The sequence below is a fragment of the Tenrec ecaudatus genome, chromosome 4 (assembly GCF_050624435.1).
Source record: "Tenrec ecaudatus isolate mTenEca1 chromosome 4, mTenEca1.hap1, whole genome shotgun sequence".
NCBI lineage: Eukaryota > Metazoa > Chordata > Mammalia > Afrosoricida > Tenrecidae > Tenrec > Tenrec ecaudatus.
In genome coordinates, this window is record NC_134533.1 from 189,894,375 (window position 1) to 189,915,617 (window position 21,243).

General features: G+C 38.0%; 1 protein-coding gene across 2 annotated transcripts in view; it reads left to right on the plus strand.

The window, feature by feature from the left end:
* The window catches only part of ZNF385D (zinc finger protein 385D), a 362,344-nt gene that overhangs the window by 326,504 nt on the left and 14,597 nt on the right, over positions 1-21,243 (plus strand). The gene's annotated exons all lie outside the window — the stretch shown is intronic.

The window sequence follows — 21,243 nt, forward strand, 5'->3', positions numbered from 1 at the left end:
ATTTCAACTGGCTAGAGGGGCTTAATGAGTTGCCATGCAAATTTGAAGGCAATTAAGTTCCTATTTAACATTTGGCCCAAAATGAATCATTTCAATTTGTAACATCTTTACTAGAATTTCTTTCTTAAACAGTCTGTTTCAAAATTAATTTTAAAGGGGGTGTTTAAATATTAAAAATCCACAAATCATATAAAGTGGGGACACCAAAAATCACTCAATAACCCTACCAAATGATGAAAGGCAGGGAGTTGTCTTGCATTTTTGATCATTTTTGCTCCTCATGCTCTTAAGATACCATTCTTGAGGAGCCGAGGTGCCCAGTGCTCGTGGGCTGCACGCAGGGTCTGTGCCTTTAGGTCTGTTACAGGGTTAGCACTTTTGTTCCCTGCACTAAAAGACAGAGAGAGCTCAGCAGTTTCTGGCTTAACTTTAAAGAATTTTCTAAGAATGGGTACTTGCCAATGCACTTAGCAAATCGTACAGTGCTAAACTAACCCTACCTATTATTTAAAACACTTAGTATTTTTATATGACAGGGGAAGAAAAGGATTGAGTCTTGAAGAAGTAATCATGAATCCAATTGCTCTAATTAATTTTTATTTTCTTTGTGAAAAGTGTTTCCATCAGGAGTATATGAAATTGTCTTTGAAAAAACAAATTTTGAGACTACATCTGGGTGACGTAACTGTTCAACTTTCTCCCCTTATTTTTCTAGGAGGTAGAGGTGATATAAAAGATTGCTCTTTCCTATAAACAGCACAAAGAACACAGACACAAACATGTGTGTTTGTTCAGGACCTATTCATTGTAATTTAATCTCAAATTTTCATAATTAAAATTTAAATTCTAAGCTGTGTGCCATGTAATATTTTAATGAAAAATGGACTTATTATTGTCCCTATTGGTATACTCAGTTAAAAACCCTATGTTAAAGCTTTATATGAATTCCCAGACAATTAATATAATCTGTTATAAGCAAAGCTGAATGCTAAAACTCAATATCCACCAATTTCCTGCTAGCACTCTGCATTATTTCTCACTTGATCTGATCACTGTGAACAGTTAAATATAAGGAGAGAGCATTTGGAGGGGTTATCTGAATTTCAGGTAAATATAGACAGTAAAGCAATCTGCTCCTGATTTACATCAGTCACTCTTCCAAGCCAGGCACAGGGCACTGAACTATATTTAAATTGCATTTTGTCTAGCATTGCACAGATAAGAGATGGTGCTTCTGGAAGCATCTGAGCATGAAACTGAGGTGCATCTTTCAGGCATCCTTATGCAAACAACATCAAGAGAAACAAATGCAAGAGAGCAAACTTAGCATTCAGGATAAAAGCACTGACTGTTCAGAGAATTTGACAGGTGATTTAACTGTAACCAATGATGTACCTGATGTGGGTCAATGCTTGTTGCAGTCTCCATCATGAAGAAATAGCATGGGAGACTGTAAGAGGTGGGGCTAAGACTGCGTTTTCCTACCTTGGATAGATGACACAACTTACCTGCTGGTAGTGGTAAAGAGACCCGGGTGCACTTACTGAGAAAAATCAGGATGGATTGTGCTTTAACATAAAACAAAAACACAATAAACTCACTGCCACTGAGTCAATTCTAATTCATAGAGATCCTATAGGACAGAGTAGAAGTGCCTCTCTGGCTTAACTCTTTGCAGGAGTAGAAAGCCAAATTGCCCTCCCTTGTAATGCCTAGCGGTGGTTTCAAATGGCTGACCTTGCAGTGAGTAGTCCGACACATAGCCACTAGAAAATCACAATCCTCACCATCGGACAAATAAGCAACATCATGATAAACGGAGAGAAAATAGAAGTTACGAAGAATTTCTTTTAATTTGGATCCTCAGTCTTTGGAAGCATACTTCTATAGGAAAGCAACAGCTCTGAGAGCAAGAACACACTGCATTGGGCAAATCTGCTAGACAAGCAGTCTACAATGTGTTGAAGAACAATGATGCCATTTTGAAGACTAAGATGCCCCTTGTCAAGGCATGGCATTTTTAATTGTCCCATTTCCATGTGAAAGTTGAACCACAGATGAAGAGGAACAAAGAAGAACTGATACATTTAAATTATAATGTTCATATTGGGTTATATTTATGGGATGGTAAATAGTTCCTTGATATTTTCAATTCATATTTTCCAATCTTATTGTCACCCTTCATCCCATTGCTAGTTTTTCTTTCTTTAATTTTATTTTTTTAATTAATCACCTTATTGGGGGAGGGGTGTTTCCAAATCTTATAACAACCCATCAGTCAATTGTATCAAGCACAATTGTACATATGTTGCCATCAACATTTCCAAAATATTTTCTTTCTACTTGAGCCCTTGTCATCAACTTCTCTTTTTTTCCCCTCCCTCCCTTGTGAAGTATATACTATTGTGGTTATTTCATGTCTCACATTGTCTGTTGTCTCCCTTCATCCACATTTCTGTTATTTGCCCCCTACAGGTATGGGGTGTGTGTGCTACATATCCCACCTTCTGATGGGTTCCTTCATCCTCCCTAATTTTCCTTTCACCTTTTTTCAGTTGTTTAAAGTTGTGATTTTTTTCTTTAACATTTGAGCATCTTTCTCTTCTGGATATAGCTATCCATTCTTCATAATAGAGCAGAATCGAAAGAGGAAAAAGCACACACACACAACTGGCAAAAGTGCTTTGATATGATTCTCAGCATACCTTTCTAAAAACAGAAAATCATTCTTTACATACACACTATCTTATTTAGAGACTGGCCTTGGGATATGGAAGGCCTACTGACAAACTATTTGTATTTCTTAAAACAATTTAGTTTAATAACTTTAGGAAAATCTGTGGATCTTACAACTGACACTTTCATAAACATCTTTTTTTGAGAGAGAGAGAGAAATATACCATTTTAAAGTTGGAAGAAATCTCCAACCTCTTTATAAGCTGCGGAGCTCTTTAACCACTTGTATCAGAGCTAGCCAAGCTGGCGTTGCTGTGGTCAAGAATTCTGACCTACAGGGACCCTCAGGGACGCAGCACCTTAGGGTTTCTCAGGCTGTGCATCTTTAGGGAAGCAAACTGCCACGGTTTTCAAACGGCTCACTTTCTGGTTACTAGTCATGTGTTTTAACAAGCACTGAGCAGCCAGGGATCCTTCACCTTCCAGGAACTCAAAATACAGAACAATTTGAATATGTGCACTGTCACCATTGGGCTGCTAACCTGCAGGTAGCTGGTTCAAATCCACTACTACTGCTCTTCAGGGCGAAAAAATGAGCTTATCTGTTCTGGTAAAAAATGTTCAGTCTCAGAAGCTGCGAGTTTGTCATGCTGAGCCAGAATTTCTTCAATAGCAGTGTGTTGGCATTTGGTTTCTGATTATGTTGCATGGTTTACATTTCTTGGTCAAATGTTTGGGCCACTTTGTAATTATTTAGGGTTTCATTTTGAGAGAGTGCAATATTATTTCCAATGAGTGAGTCATGTAAGCGTCGTGACGATCCTAATAAGGGTTCATAAAACGAGACTGATAGTTGTTAGTCTATGCAGAGACAGCAACTCTGCATCATGTGATTTTCAAAACAATATCAAAATATAATGGATCTACAAGTAGTGGATGGTCTTTGTCTCATTTTGAGTGATGCATTTTCTATGATTTTGAGTATATTTTTGTCAAATACATCTTGTGATACTGACTGAAGGTTTCTTTGGCATTCAGAATTCATAAGTCATCATATTTGGTGGACCTTTTCCACGAGCAATTCAGATATCTTAGCAGAATACATCCTTCAATAGAGATAGATGATGAGGCCTTTAAAGATCGAAAGAGAAAAATTTTATCCAAAGCCTACAGATTGCTTCTCCATACCAATCCACTTAAATTGACCGATTAAAAAAACCCTTTATCTCTTTCCCCCATGACCCTTTTGTAAAGGTAGGGCCAGTGGCCTACAGATGGTCTCCACTCTGCACTCCCCCTCATCCACAATGATATGATATTTGTTCTGGGTCTTTGATGCCCAATACCTGTTCCTATAGACAACTTGTGATCACACAGGCTGGTGTGCTTCTTCCATGTGGGCTTTGTTGCTTCTGAGTTAGATGGCTGCTTGTTTATCTTCAAGCCTTTAAGACCCCAGACACTATATCTTTTGATAGCTGGGCACCATCAGCTTTCTTCAACCACATTTGCTTATGCACCCATTTGTCCTCAGCAATCATGTCAGGAAGGCGAGCATCATCGAATGCCAGTCTAATAGAACAAAGTGTTCTTGATTGAGGGAGTACTTGAGTGGAGGCCCAATGATTACTGGGTTCTTCATCCCACAGTGTCTTAGACTGGAAGAGTCACTGTCACCTGCCCACTAGAGATGACCATGCTGGTATTTGAAATACAGGTGGCATAGCGACAATCATGAAAGCAACATACAAACTACTACAATAAAGCAAACTGACTTTTAAAAAGTTGGATATTTTGGAATTCATATAATCTAATGGGTGAGTCCCCAGGAAGATTCGAATAATGAGTAGAGAGACCACTTGCTTTCACTTTTTTTTTGACAAGCCTAGAACATTGGCTCTTTCTTTCTTTCTTTCTCCCGCCCTCTCTCAGAAGTTGTTGATTCCAACTAAATCCCTCAGAGGTCTTCTCTGCGCTCCTCACTGGGCTACAGACTTAAGGGCTGTCTCTTTCATATTTCCTCAATTCACACTAGATAAGCACACAGGTGCGTCCCCTTTTTCCCCCAGCCAGCGAATGAGAAAATGTTTAAATTCCCTTTTTTTGGGAAAACTCTTCAATGAAGGGCAGTTTGTGGAAGCCCAGTGAAATCTCAAAGAAAGAATTCTATTCATAGTCAGATTATTTTCTTTATTTATGTGCTCATTTTAATTATAGTTGAATTAGGGTCAGAGGAGGTTGAGCAGAAGTGGTGCAAAGAAAAGAGCCTGAACCTGCCAGTGCATCACAGCCTCCTAGTGTCCTCTCTCGGGGTGTCTGTATAGTCTCGGGGTTCACAGCTGATGGCCATTCCTTTATATCCCTTGGGAGATGCAGCTAGTTACCATGAATACCCTTTCTTCAATACATTCCTAACCGAACTGCCCAAGAGGTAAAACCTGTAGGCTGAAAATCACCTAACCTTGCCACCTTCTAGTCTTAGGCCATGTCCTTGTATACCCCTGGACCTGTTTCTTCTAGTCAGCTTGCCTCCTGGCTCTGGCTTCTCTCCCAAGCTCTGTGAATTGACCAAACTGTGGGTTTAACAACTTGGCAACAGTTTTCCACACCAGGCTCAGATGTGGTGTCTCGTCATGCTTGCCTTGTTCACATGGTCTTTTCAATGAACATATCCTAGACCACCTAGATGAGTTGCCTTGAAGCCCTGGCTTCCTCCCCGAGCAATAGGAAGCTTGCTGGTAAAAACACCAGGAAAAACATTCATACATGTGCCCTAAGGCCTTTTCATCTCAAGTGAGACTTTTTCAAAGGAACCAAGTGTCACTTTAAAATTGGTTTACAGTGAATAAGATTCATAAAAAAAGAAACTATTCTTTGCTAAGAAAATGAATCCATTTAGAAAAAATGGATCTGTAAAGCAGTTTATCCTAAGAAGATGCTGACCTTTAACTGCAATTTTCACAATTGAGTTTATATTAAAAATAATAGAAATAATGATATATAAATATAGTTATACTGTTATATATCCTAAATAAAATGATTTTAAAGACAGAGCTTCTTCTTAAGGACTTGAAGGCTCAGAGTTGATTTTTAAAGTAATTTATCTAAACTCATGGCAAGATGTTGCACTCCTACTCATATTGCATGGATTTTGATGTGTTCAGATGTAACTCAGGAAACACAATTCCAAGGTAAAATGGAATAGAAATGCCAGCATCTTGAGAGTGGGATTAAATTTCTATCCATTTGTAGCTATAAAAAAATATTGATCATTCTACGGGATGAGAAACGCTCAATCTAACCGGTTTAGAGATTGTAAAAATATATTTGAAATTAATTCTTAGAAGTTATGCCCTTTATTAAAATGTCTCTACCTTAATAAAATAGATTAATTTTAAAATATTGAACTAAAATCTTGATTGACAGAGCTAACATGAGAAAGTCACTTTTACTTTTTATGAATATGTAATCCAAGTAAATAGTGAAAATTGAAGTTGTTAATGTCAAAATAATCAGTCTTTTAAATGAGATCTAAGGAATATCAAAATAGTAAGTCTATATTCTATAGGGGAAGGAGACATTTGAATTTATTTTTTGAGCAGGGCTAATGTATGGTAAGATGAGAAAACTACAATGAATGTATATTCAGAGGAAAAGGAAAAACTCATGGTGTGGTCAAATTCTGTGAAAGACACAAGTCTACTGTAGTTTAAAATTTCTGGAACTGTAATAGTTTATGGAAATGATGATTTTATCTCTGGAATTTCCATGAAAATATGCTTTATATCTATATAGTCTATATATGGTAAAATGTTTTAATTCAGCTTTATTGACACAATACAGTTCAATAGTTTAAACATATTGAAAAGAGTTGATAGTTATCACTACAATTAATTTTAGCACATTTTTTTCTTACTGTACTATTATCAACCACCCCACCTCTCCTGCCATATCCCCCCAAAATATGAATCCAGTTACTGCTTCTATAGACTTCCCTATCCTGAATTTTATGAAGATAAAGACATAAAAATGAAAAGGGAAAACACCAAACCAGTAATAATAATAAAACAAAGACTTTAGTTGAAAAGATAGTCAACAATAAAACCAGAGCAAATGGGTTAAAGGGAGAACAAATTATCTGGTGTTAAATTTTAACCTAGAGAGAATTCACCAGAGGATTAATGTATGTGGGCACCCTGAAGATGGGTTTGGGGGTTTCAACATCCTTCATAGCTTTCTGTAAACTGGATGCTCAGAATTTAATCTGTAATACTGTTTTCCCCTCTAATCTTGGATTTTATTGTTTACAATCCTTGGATCAGATAGACTAATGTACTTCTTCCATGTAGATGTAGCTGTCACCTCACTTAGATGGCTACTTATTTTAAGTCAACCCTTTAAGATCCCAGACACTATCCTTCTAATAGCCACATACCATTTGGTTTCTCACCACACTTTTGCCTTCAACAAACTCTCTAGGAGAATAGTTATCAAATAGGACCATGTTACAAGAACCAAGTGTTCTTGGACTTGGGCTACAATTAAATGCCACATTATGTATGTCCCTGGTCTACTTTAGAAACATCATTATTCTTTTATTGGAGAACATTATAGGTTATTCCCATTGGACATATGGCATTTCTAATGATAGTATCATTAATTTAGCCAATGTTACAGAATTTTAAATAATGTTTAGAAAAGTATACATGTATAGGACAGCTTTTTAGACCAAAATACACAGATTGCCGACCTGCACAGATAAAAATCTCAAGTTACTGGACACTATTTATACAATAAAGGTTGGAGATAGGGCCACATGTTCAATAACTCTCATTCACCAAGGTAGAACTACACCTGATGGACATGGCATGAGGAAGTAAAAGAGCATATTATAGCAAATATACGGTAACCCTGAGCAACACTCACTGGGCAACTTCAAAGCAAGAGGTCCAAGCCACAGTCCAACAGCTTCCAAATTTATGACCTTGGAATCGCAGTCACCTGGTCTTTCTGACACTGGAATGTTTCAGCCTTAAATCCAGGGGCGTATTTCAGTGCCTTTAATCTGTTACAAGTGAGTTTAATGTAAAGTTCAGTTCGCTTAGTGGGGTTCCAGAATCAGGGCATCTAGTACGGCCTATGAAGGATATTGCACACCTCGAAAGGACTGAGTCTAAAGCTCTGGTTGCCTATGGCGTGCAACTTGAGTCACCAAGGGCTGGAGAGAAACTCAGTCAAAAGCACCGTAGTGGGGACATACTACCAGGCATAGTCTTCTCTTGAGGGTCATCTATATTAAGCATTTTTCCCAGTGGCAGGTGGCTCCACCTGGTTTAGCCATCAACAGAGATATAACCACCTTCTCAAAGACAGTCCTTGCCTCTGGACTTAAATCTCCATTAAGGTTCACTGAGCTGTTCTGTAGGAGTGTCTGTTGATTGGGGGTTACCGTAGAAAATGTTACAGGGCAGGAACTCGTTGGTTTTCTCCTCTTCCTCCAACATGAGAAACTCACCCTAGCTGAGGGGAGAACTCCTCTGTTGCAGTGGTTATTAAGATACACAAATAAGGAGGGGAGATAGGCATCCAGAGCATGTGGAAGGAATGCTGCTTCATTGCTTGGGAAACTGGATTAGGAGATTGTGTGCCCCGACAGCAGATGCCTGTCTTAGTCTTGGTGTTTATCCTCATAGGGGTGGTGTCCTATAATATTTGTCCTTTTGTTATTGACTGACTTCACTCAGCTTGATGGTTCCCAGTTCATCCATGTTGCGGGATGCTTCGTGGTTTCGCCCTTGTTTCTTAGGCATGCAGAGTATTCCACTGTGTGACTGTGTCAGCGTTTCTTTATCCGTTTTCTAATGATGGATATTTGGGCTCTTGGCAACTTCTTGTTATTGAGAACTATGCCGAGATGAGCATGTAACAGCATACATCTATCTGTGCCGTCTCTCTTCTGTCTTTGGTCTATATAGTCCACAGACGTATTGCTGGGTTGTATATTTTTATTTTTTTTAGGTAATGCCCTATCACTTTCCACACCGATTTTACATGGTGACAAACCCACCCTCAATGTACAAGAGCTCGGATTTCCCAACAGCTTCTCTAGCATTTCTTCTTTCTATTTTTGTTTATGAAATAAACTTTAATTGTGGGTGTAGGTGGTATTTCATTGTTGCTTTGATTTGCATCTCCTAGCTAGCTAGTGATCCTGAGCTTGTTTTTATGTGTCTGTCACCATTTTCAGGTCATATGGGGTGAAATGTCTGTTCATATCAATAAAAAGAAAATCTCACCAATTTGGAAAGAGGTCTTCTGATTGTCTGGGGGAGAGCAGTATTTTCCTGATTTTTGTTGTTTTAGAAAGCAATTCTATGAACATGCACCCAATAAAATGATTTTTTAAAAGGAATAAAAAATAAAATTATTTTAAAACTGCAAAAAAACAAAAAAAAAGCAATTCCATTAGTTTTTTCAGTAGAAAACCATTCACTAAATTAGGAAAAATGTGATTTTTTTCCCCCATTTTGTTTTGGTTTGGAAATCTGGCTTAATTTTTACATGTTCTCCAACTCAAGAAACCTTCTTTGTTGAAGTACATGAATACTCCCTGAAAACAATCACTTTGAAGAGAGAAATTCTGAAAGAGGTGATTATATTATTATATGATGACCTCACATTGATCCCCTCCCTACAGTAGAAAATAATTAAATCACTGTGTCAGGTAACATATCATGGTTAAATTTTGCGACAATTCAGCTTATAATTGAAATGGAATCCTCAGTTACTTAAAAATTGTCAGTTTAAAATAAATAATATGTTTTCTCCATATTTGAAGAACCTTTTTCCCCCTCTATATTTTCCTGATTGTTACCAACCCTTAATTCCCCTTAATTTATGCAATGGAGTTCACACCTTGAAAACTCCATCCCTCAGTCTCCTGAAAGACGGAGAGAACAAGTCCTTTAATCTTGACGTCTGAGTAATGGATTGGGGCACATGAATATCATTTACATCATGGTATTTTTCTGGTGATTAAAAGAGTTTCTTCTGCATAATCTATGAAACACTAACACTGTAATGAAAAATGCTAAGTTATTTTTGCCTTACAATAAAATGCCCAAGGCCAGATGGGATAATGTTCCACCTTATATCCACACTAAATATTTTACTATTGTGCCATCCTTTATGCGAGCTTGTTTTCTTCAAGACAGATTCAGGGAACACCAGCAAAAAGGATGGAGAGCTGGCAATTAATATTTCACTTTATACGGGCAGCCTATAAGATTCCAGACCAAGGATTTCTATTCCAAATAGCTAGCTGTGATTACCTTCACATGCTGAATTGTCTTCATGTTCTAAATTCACAAGTCAAATGGCACTCTGTATATGATTTTGATTAGTAATAGCTTTTAGGATTCATACTGTATTATGTCATAATTTTATTTTTAATTATGGAACTCAAGACATAAAGCAAACCCTTGTAACCTGAAGTGTTTGGGCAAAAGATACAGATACCACCAAAGAAAATTACAAAACCCAAAACAAACCATACCTTGTGTTTTTGCCAGATTTCAAACCAACTCATTGTTTTAATACAGGTCTTCTCATGAACAATTGGGAAAAACTACTGTAGTAACATCCTCCTACACCCTACTGTGAAAATTTTTGGAACAGAAGGACTACAATTCATAGATATTTAAATAGTTGTTTTCTTCTTCCTTCCAGAAAGTGGGGGTGGCGGGGGGTGGGGATCCCAACTTTATTACAAGCCTAAAAAGACAGCTTCCTAATCTAGTGGCATCCAAGTAACTTAAAATAGCTTTAGAATAAATTGATTTTCTCTTCCTCTCCTTTCTCTTTGTAATCTGTATCAGAAAGTTCACAAATTCTGATAAAACCCATCCATTCTTCTTGGTTCTTATCAAGTCTTCCAGCCCTTGCTGGGGTTAGTTGGCCAGACTCACTCAATTTCTATCCTAGGCCCAGCAATCTGCCTTCAAGTTAAGGTAGTTTTTGATTGCTTTGCTTTTGGATTAATTTATTTTGGGATTAACTTTTCTTTGGGAGGGGAGAAACTGTGCTTTGAACAGAAAGTCTTGCTAGTAAAATGGAAAATGAATTCCCTTAGAAACATATGAAATTAATATTAGAAAAATGGGTCTATATTCTTCAAAAGAACACATGGTCCAAGTGCTAAAGGAAAGTCAAGCCCACCCTGTGCCTTGCCATAATAAACATATTCCAACCTCCTTCACTGATTACATGTGTCTCTAAAAGTGAATCCTCTAAGAGAAATATGTGTTGCTTGTTCAGGTGAGTTCTAAAATGTCTTTAAAAATCTTTTTTCTACTTATGTTCTATTTTCTATCTTAAGATGGCCATCTTATCCCAAGTTACCTGGGATTGTCTCCCTTGTACTTGAAAGACCCATGTTCCAGGAAGTCCTTCAGTCTTGGGTCAACCTGAACTTGGGTCATTCAACCTCTCAGGTGTCCTTTATTACATTCTTGACTTATATTTAAATTATATTCACAGCTGAGGGCAATTCACTTGAAAAGGAAACTAATGGACAGTTCTGCCAGGGCTAGTTTTTGAATTGTAGTAGCCAGACCAGTAGCACTGGCCAAGTGAATAGAAATGCCAATTCTCAGGTCTCACCCCAGATCTACGGAATCAGAGTCTCTGGGGATGGTACTTCGCGATGTGCGTCTTCTCAAGTCCTCCAGTTAATTCTGGTCTGTAGGAACTTTCAGAGAGTGGGTTCCAATGACTGAGCCTGTCATTAGCAGACCAACACAGCCCACTCTAAGGATTACAGCCTAGAAAACCTTAGGGTATCATTCTAAACAGTTTAACAGGGTTGATTTGCCTCTAAAATAACTCTACAGCATACAACAATTTTACAAAAATAGGTAGGCTTTTCTGCTGCGACATCATCAGAGTTGATTTAAATTGACCATGTTCCTTTTAAATTGCACCAAAGTGTATGCCACCAGTGAACTCATTTATTGAACCAGCTTATTATAATTTCTCACATTATCACTGTTTGTTGACCTGCTTTGCTGATTTGTAGCCCTTGTCTTCTCCAATTGGCTTCTGGGTATGTGTAGAAATTCCTGTTCAAACTATGCAGGTCCATTTGGCAACTAGGACATAGGATTTGGAGAGAGAACGTAGATAGAAGCATTGGGTTGGCACACTTTTGGCTCTTGCCCAACTCTGGTTGGGCCAGTCCTGTTTGATGAAGCTGCAGACTTGGCCTGATTATCTTGGCTCTCATTCTTTGCACGAGTTATCCTCTTAAGATGCCTGTCCCAAATACGTTTTCTTTGACTTGGGACCAATCACTCCCCCTTTTCCATGTGGTCTACGACAATTGTACAGGCTGACAATCAGATTCTATAATTGTTAGACTCTCAAATTTGAACTGTGTTGTTGGTGGTGTTACATGGTATCAGTTCCCACTCATAGCGACCTTATGAACAACACCATGGAACATGGTCCGGTTCTGTGCCATCCTCACAACTGATGAGCTCATAGTTGCAGCCACTGGGTCAAAGCATCTCCTGAGGGCCTTCCTCTTTTTTGCTGCCTCTACTTTACCAAACGTCGTATCCTTGTCTCCTGGCAACATGTCCAAATTATGTGAGAAGTCTTGCCATCTTTGCCTCCAAGGAGCAATCTGGCTGTACTTTTTTTAAGATAGATTTGTTTGTTCTTTTGCCGGCTCATGATACTTTCGATATCCTTTGCCAGTACCATAATTCAAGTACATCTGTTCTTCGGTCTTCTTTATTCAGTGTCCAACTTTTACATGGCTATAAGGCAATTGAAAGGACCATGGCTTGGACCAGGTACACCTACTTACTCAAGGTCACATCTGTGCTTTTCGACATGTTAAAGAGGTCTCTGTCCAATGCTATGTGCCCTTTGATGTCTTGACTTCTGACTTGATAAATATGGATTGTGGAGCAAAGCAAGATGCAATATTTGACAACTTCAATTTTTTCTCCATTTATCATTATGGTCCAGTTGTAAGGATCTTGGTTTTCTATATATTGAATTGTAATCCATACTAAGGCTGTAATCCTTGATCTTCATCAGCAAGTGCTTTAAATCATCCTTACTTTCAGCAAGCAAGGTTTTGTTATCTGCCTATCACAGGCTATTTATAAGCCTTTCTCCAAACCATGAAGAATTATCCTTAATATAATCCAGCTTCTCTTGATTATTTGCTCAGTACTAAGATTGAATAAGTATGATGGGAAGATACAATCCTGACACATACCTTTCCTGGTTTTATGTCATGAACTTTTTTCTGTTAGCACAACTCCCTCCTCCTGATCCATGTATAGGTTCTGCCTGAGTATTATGGAGTGTTCTAAAAATCCCATCCTCCTTAAGTCTCTCCATAGTTTATTTTAATCCATACAGTTAAATGCCATTTCATACTCAATAAAACATAAGTAAACATCTTTCTGGTATTCTCACCTTTCAGTCCAGGTCCCTCTGATATCAGCCATGATATCCAAAAATACCTGTCCTCTTCTATAGCCAGCCTAAATTTCTACCAGCTCCCTCATAATGTACTACCATAACTTCTTCAGCAATTTTACTTGCATGTGGTGGCTATAATATTCTCCTATAACTTGTGCATTCTATTGGGTCCACTTTCTTTGGACTGGGTACAAATAGGGATCTCTTCCAGTCAATATGCCAGGAAGCTAGTAAAACATTTTCATTGTTATTGTTAAAAGTTTCATTGAAAACTAGTCTTGTTTTCAGCTAATGCTTTCAGGGCAGTTGGGCTCCTTCCTTCAACACTGTTGGTTCTTGTAATACCTCTTGAAGTGTTTGAATGTTGACTGATTCTTTTTTATACAATCTGCATTCTTTCCATCTTCTTTTGATACGTTCTGCATCGTTCAACATTTTGCCCATAGAATCTTTCAATAATGCAAATTGAGACTTGAATTTTTTCTCGAGTTCTTTCTATTTAAGATATGCTGAGCATCTTCCTCCACTTTAGTTATCTAACTCTAGGTCTTTCCTCCAGTTAATTATAATATTTGAACGTGTCTTTTCTAGATACCCTTAAGATGTTCTATTCAGCTGTTTCTCCCATTTGCCTCAGCTATTCTATCATCAAGAGCAAGTTTCAGAGTCTCTTCAGATATCCATATTGATCTTTCTTTCCTGTCTTTTTAATGATCTTTTTGGTTCTCCAGGCATGGTGTTCTTGATATCCTCCCACAGATCATCGCGTCTTCAGTCATTAATGTTCAATGCATAAAATCTGTTCTTGAAATGTTTGCAAAATTTCTGATGGGATATACTCATGGGTGTATTTTGGCTTTGGGTTATTTAACTTTTTTTTCCGCTTCAACATGAATGTACATATGAGCAGCTAATGGTCTATTCCTTAGTCAGCCCCTTGCTTTATTTGAACTTCAGACATTGAGACTTGTCTTTTCTTACAGCTATGATCTACTTTTTCCATGTATTTTTTCTGGAGAAATGCAAGGGTATAGTCACTTTTTTGTTGGCAAAAGGTATTTGCTCTGATGAATTCATTGATCTTGCAAAATCCTCCAGTTTTGTTTTTAACACCATGGTTGTATTTCCAACTGCCATTCCTTACGCTTTCTTTCCAACTCTGTGTTCCAAATCCTCATATTTAGCAGTTCATCTTCATTGCATGTTTTTTTCAATTTCAGAGTGAGAACTATGGTAGAGTTCTTCAGTTTCTTCATCACTAGTTTTCATGATTGGTTTATAATTTTTTTTTAATTGTAATGATTAGATTTCTCTGGAAGAACTCTTATAGCTCTTATGGACAGCATTGTACTTCAATATGGATCTTGAAAAACCTCCTTTTTGACAATGGATGCAATTGAATTCTGCTTGATTGTGGCATTCGTGGCATAGTAAACCATATGATTTTTCTGATTCAAAATGGCCAATACCGGTCCATCTCAGCCCACTAATGCCTAGGACATCAATCTTTTGCATTCCATTTTTGATGACTTCTGATGTTCCAAGTTCTGATTATCAACTGGTTTCTGTAGCTGTTTCTTCTCATTTTGAACCTCACCCCATCAAAAGTCTCGAAGGCTTTACTCCCACAGATGTTGCCACGTCTAGATCATCATCGTCAACTCTGCTTTGAGAATGTCCCTAGTCTTCAGTCATATTTGAGTGATTTCCACCCCGAGGGACTCATTTTCTGGCACTACCTTTGACAACATCCTGCTTCTATTTATTTGGACATCATTGTAATGCTATCACTGAGGTGTTCCAAGGCTGTAACTCTTTACAGAGTAGAAATCCCCATCTTTCTCCAGAGTGGCCGGTGGTTTCGAACTACTGACCTTGAGATAACAGCCCAACATTTAACCTCCTATACCACCAGGGCTCCTCATCTCCTTAACAATGGTATCTATTGACATGAGGATGAGAGCTTGAGTAACGGCATAAAACAGAAGAACATTTATTGGAACTACATTGTTGTGTTGAGAGGTTATTTTACCAAGCGGTGTATCTGGGAGAAATGATTGTGTAAAACTTGTTTCTTTGGGCTCCTGTCAGCAAATTTTGTTAAGTATATTTACTGTTTCCTGTGTACACTTGGGAAGATGCAGTGAATACGTTATTTTCAGGTGCGATATGTGCCAGTATGCATCCTTGACTTAGTCATGACCACAGGTACATGTAAGACCACATTCATTTCTTGTCCAGTTTTCCTCAACAATCCTTTGTCCAAAATCAGTTGTAAACCACGGGAAAGTCTTCAAAAGTTCATGGAAGCCCCCTCTATCTTCTGTACTTGATTTGATTTCTACGACCTAGAGAGCATTATGCTAAGTGAAATTAGCCAATCACAAAAGGACAAATATGATATGAGACCACTGCTCTTGGCAGAAAACAAAGTTAAGGATTTTTTTTTAAAACAGAGGCAAGAGACTTTGGAGTTTGTCAAGTGGTGCGGAAGACAGGGAGGAAAGACAAAGCAGTAGGCAAGACTATTGATCAGTGTTCCCTTGGAAGGTAGTGGTTTACAGAAGGGACAAGAGAAACCAGGGAACCGCTGAAGAGCAAACTATTCTGGGCATGGATGAGTGGTTTAAACTGTTGTGTAAAAAGACCTAAAATGTATATCAGACCATGGATTTCAATTTTTAAAATATATCTGTCTAGATAGCCATCTTCGTGATTTGAAATGATCAAATTGAAACAAAATCAGCTATACTATTTCTGCTGTCAAGGTATACACCCATTTATAAGTTATGTTAGCCTCTTCCCTCTGCCTCCGAGGCACAGAACACAACCCGTATTTACCTCTTCCATGATTTCCATTTGTTTGCTTACTAAACACACTAAAATTTTTATGAAACCAAATATTACAAAAAAATAAAGAGGCATTAAGTTGTGGCGATCTGTGACATGTGAAGTCCTCAAAAATGGACTGGTGTTGTGTCCAACAGTGTGTTACATGGACTAGCAACCTTAAAAAGACATGGATTACCGGCAGGCATTGCTGAATATGTGTGATTTTTCAGTGTGCATCATGAAACCACTTTTTATACTTTAGCACATCAGCATATTTAAGAAAAAGCAGCTGTTCTCACATTCTAGCAAGCTGGGGTGAGACTTCAGTTCACACAAGAAAAGATAAAATAAATCAGCTCTAATTTTGAGTCTTCTATCTATAAGAAAACATGATGAGCATCTTTGGGTCATAACACTTATTCCTGCTACTCTTAGTAACGACATCAGGTTCACCCCTCCCCCAACACACATGACATGAGATCTGTAAATGGTGAAATACATGTCCTCTTAATATCATGTTACTTAGAGACTGCTTCTGTGTATTATGATTCACAAGGTTGGTATTTCCTGGAATCTTTTCTTATGCTTGGTGAAATTTTTTAAAAAGGTTTGACACTCTTTTTATACAAAGATGGTGGTCTCAAATGGGCCACTGAATCCTCACGTGTTTTCTTTCCTTTTCAACTAAAGACCAGTTGTATAAAGCAATCAGTTTTGATGCCAAAGCCACATAGTGAGAGTTGCAATACTGAATATTTGCTGCAGGGCATTGGCAGATCAATGACACAGAAAGACATGCTCTAATCATGCCTATTTTGTTTTGTTTCCCCCATAGATCCTGACCCATCTATTGTTCCATAGTTCAATCACATCAAACAGTATTGTATAATCGCTGCCCCCAATATGATTAACTCTTGTTCAGTATCTTTTAAAGTCAGTTATTTAAGATGTTATCCTCAAGCATAACTAATAAATCATGACTAATTCAAATTGGTTGAAGGCGATGAAATGAATTATTTCAAGGAAAAATAACTTTTAACAATTAAAAATAATAAAGAGGGTAGAAGGGACCAGGTATCAGACATCAAAGAACTAAAAATCATATCAGTGGGTGCCCACCTTCCTGATAACGATCACTGAAGACAAATGTGTGCATAAGCAAATGTGGCGAAGAAAGCTAATGGTACCCAGCTAGCAAAAGATATAGCGTCTGGGGTCTTAAAGGCTCGAAGATAAACAAGTGGCCATCTAGTTCAGAAGCAACAAAGCCCACATGGAAGAAAAAATACCAGCCTGTGTGACCAGGAGCTGTTGAAGGGATCAGGTATAAAGCATCAAGGAACAAAAAATCATATCATTATAAATGTGGGTGAGTGCAGAGTGGAGACACAAAGCCCAATGGTAGCCAACCAGACACCCCCTTACTGAAGGGTTGTGGGGAGGAGATGAGCCAGTCAGGGTGCAGGGTAGCAACGATGAAACATATAACTTTCCTAGAGTTCTTAAATACTAACCCCCCTCCCCCACTATCATGATCCCAATTCTACCTTACAAATCTGGCTAGACGAGAGGATATACATAGGTACAGAGAGCAACTGGAAACACAGGGAATCCAGGACAGATTACTCCTCCAGGACCAGTGGTGAGAGTGGCGATGCCTGGAGGGTGGAGAGAATGTGGGGTAGGAAGGGGGAACTGATTACAAGAATCTACGTATAACCTCCTCCCTGGGAGATGGACAGAGAGAAGACGGCGAGGGGAGGGGGAGACCTTCGTATAACATATGACAAAATAATAATTTATGAATGATTAAAGGTTCTTGAGGTAGGGGGAGTGGGTAGGGAAGGGGAAAAAGAGCAGCAGATATTAAGGGCTCAAGTAGAAGGCAAATGTTTTGAGAATGATGATGGCAACAAATGTACATATGTTCTTGACACAATGGATGTATGGATGGATTGTGATAAGAATTGTATGAGCCCCAATAAAATGATTAAAATAATAGTAATAAAGAGCATTACTTCTGAATCATACTGCTTTAGTCCAAATCATTTCTTTACCTATGGCCACCTCTGCCTATGTCGACAAGTCTTTTGGTGCCTTAGTTTCCTCTTTAAATTGGGGATAAAAATAGTATTCATTTCTATGAGGGCTTCTATGAGGATGAAATGAGGTAAGGCACTCAAATACCTAATAATGCTTCAATGATCACTGGCCATCCATCCAGTCAACGCTTCATTTGGTAACCTTTTACAACGTCCTATTTCATGCCAACTGTAGGTATAACATATATCAATGAACAGAGGGGATAAAGTATGATTGAATTGCTTGTTATTATTTTGCCCTTCCATGAATGACCTGCAGTGGTTTCACTGGGACCTTGCCCAGGATTGTCTCTTAGTAGATGCTGACGGAATAGAATGGCAGTGCCTGAGGCATTGCGGTATGTGATGGTGAGCTGGGGTCTACAAACAAAACACCCAGTTTAAATCCCCTTTTCTGCTCTGGAACATTATGTGACCTTTACCAAGGTTTCCTGAAATTTCCTGAAAATTCCCTACCAAAAAACCAAGAAGGCTCATACTTTAAATTCACTGAAAGCTCTTGTGACACTGATCCTGCAAAGTACTGTTTGCTTGTTTTACTCATGATGTTTCATTCATGAGTTGGCAAGAATTATGGGTTTGGGAGAGGTAGGCCATGGAGGTTAAGGAACATTTTCATCACATATATCAAGGTTTCATATTATCGATGTGATCACTGATCTGATATTCCATTTTAATGGGTTGGATAAGAATTATAAGTAATGAACAGTTTAAGGTATATTAAGAGAAATTGCTTTTGTACATATGTGATTCTTCTGTACAATTAATGATTCTGTTTGAATACAGAATAATATGTAATAAATATAATATAATATAAATATAATATATATATATATATATTTACCTAACCATTTGTTTTAAAAGCAAAAGGCCTCCTTAATATCTTGTTATAAATGAATAGTCATCGCCCATTCACTGAGCCAAGATCTGTACATTAGATTTCAAAGTAAAAATAAAACTGCTCATATCAGTGGGCTACAACATAGGAGGACTTCCGTTGAGCATTTGGATGTTAATTCCTTTAAGTCTGTCTCATGCTTGGGACTTGCTTTTCAGATATTAACACTTTACTAAACCCCAGGGCAAAGACAATTTGATGTCTTTAATCTGGCGGCATTTTTAGTATAAATATACATTATCCTCTGAGATCATAAAGGAGACTAAGTTAGCTGGCATGGGGATTATTCTATACTTTTGTTAACAAATTTCACTGTAAATAGAAAAATTAGTTTAGGATAACCATGCTATGTACACTTTCTAGTTTAAACCATAAAATAAGCATTGTCAGTCAGGGGAGGAGTTGTTGGATTAAGATATTCTTACCATGATAGATTTCAATGAAATGTACACCACTTATTCTGGCTTCCCTGTGGGGTTGCATGTTTAAAACAATATCATGTTTAATTTATCCTCGTCACTCCCCATTGAACTGTTTGTGAGAATAGTTTAGTGGTTTTCACGTTTTATGATCTTGATTATGATCTTACTTGGAAAATCATAGTCATATAAATGAGTATTATTCACAAATTTTTGTGTTTTCTCCCAAATCTCAGATTTCTTTATTCCATGAAATGCTTTGCTCCTGCTTGTAAAATACTATTTTCGTGATCTTAGGACTTTTACTTAATTTCCCATTTACACAGGTTGTTCATAGATAAAACAAAATTATGTAAGTCACTTAGTAAATTATCTGACCATTTACTAATTATGCACAAGCACATATATGTAAACAATTGTTCCTGATTTATAGAAAGCTAGTGGGCCATCTTAAAATAGTCTTTTCTTTTTTTCTTTAAATTTCTGGATTCTCAGAGATACTTTCTGCCTATACTTGACATTTTAGACTGGTCCCTTTGTGGTGAGTTACAAATTAATCAGGAATCAGGTTTTTCAGCATTCAAGCGGACACATGAATTATGGAAGAATGTGGTATTAATTTTATTCCACTATCCCCCCCTTGTAGCCAGTATACATCTTTTTACATGATTGGTATATGTTTTACATGAGACTGCAGGATATTTACTTGATCATAGTCACTAAATTAGTGACCACTAGTGTGTGCAGTGTCAGGCAACTGTAATAAGATCCTGATGGATCATCTTATAAAATAGCCCTCAGCAATATCCCATTTCTCTTCTTATCGACTAGAGCACTTGATGCCATATTTAGTAAAGGAGCAAGCAAGGAAAAAATGGCGCATGTGTATGTGTGCGGGGGCGTCTCACTTAGATTTCCTACTCTCTCCCTTCCTAAAAGGAGATATCTATGTTGAAAAACAACTTCTAGCAATAATGAACTCTGGATGATAAGGGCTAGGAGAATTAAGCACTCAGACAAACAAACACACTGTATTGTAGGCAGACCACGGCTCTTGATACCCCCTGCCCAATCCACGTTTTCCTGAAGTGTTTAATGTGGCATTCAGAGTAAGGAACCCTTGTGATGTAGTCGCTATGTGTTAGATCACACTCTACAAGGTCCTGCGTTCGAAACCACCAGCCCCTGCCCCAGAAAATAGATGGGGCTTTTTAGACTCATCGATAGTTAATAATCTTGGAAGTTCTCAGGGGTAGTTTTTCCTTGACCTAAAAGTTTGCTGAGTCGGCATCTACTCGATGGCAACGAGTTTGAGTTTTTTTTTAGCAGCATGTGGGATGAGAAACAGTCCTGAGTAGCTCAGAAAGGCAACCTAGAAATAGTTTGAACATGAATTCAAGAACTAGTCTCTCACACACACACTGAGAAACACAAGTGTAGCTAAGACATGAGCATAGAACTCACTTTCAATCTATGTGACACCCTATGTGTGATCATTAGGGGCAGAACTGTGGGTCCACATGGGAAGGCAATCCTGGGCCATTTCACAGTGGAGGGTGATCGCTCCAGATTTCGAATCAGACTTTTGATCTGGCAGACTTGTAGGGTGATCATGCATCCTCAGTTTCATGGTCATCAAACTTGAACTCGGGAAAGGATGTGGCATTAACATAGTGAGAGCAGTATGGGGATTGTTGTTGTTTTAATACTCATCTTACAACCCCACCCCCCCTCCACCGGCACAGTCAGGGACAAAGGACGCATTTTGTAAATATGCTCAACTCGAATTTTGCTTATTTGGATACTGATGTACCTG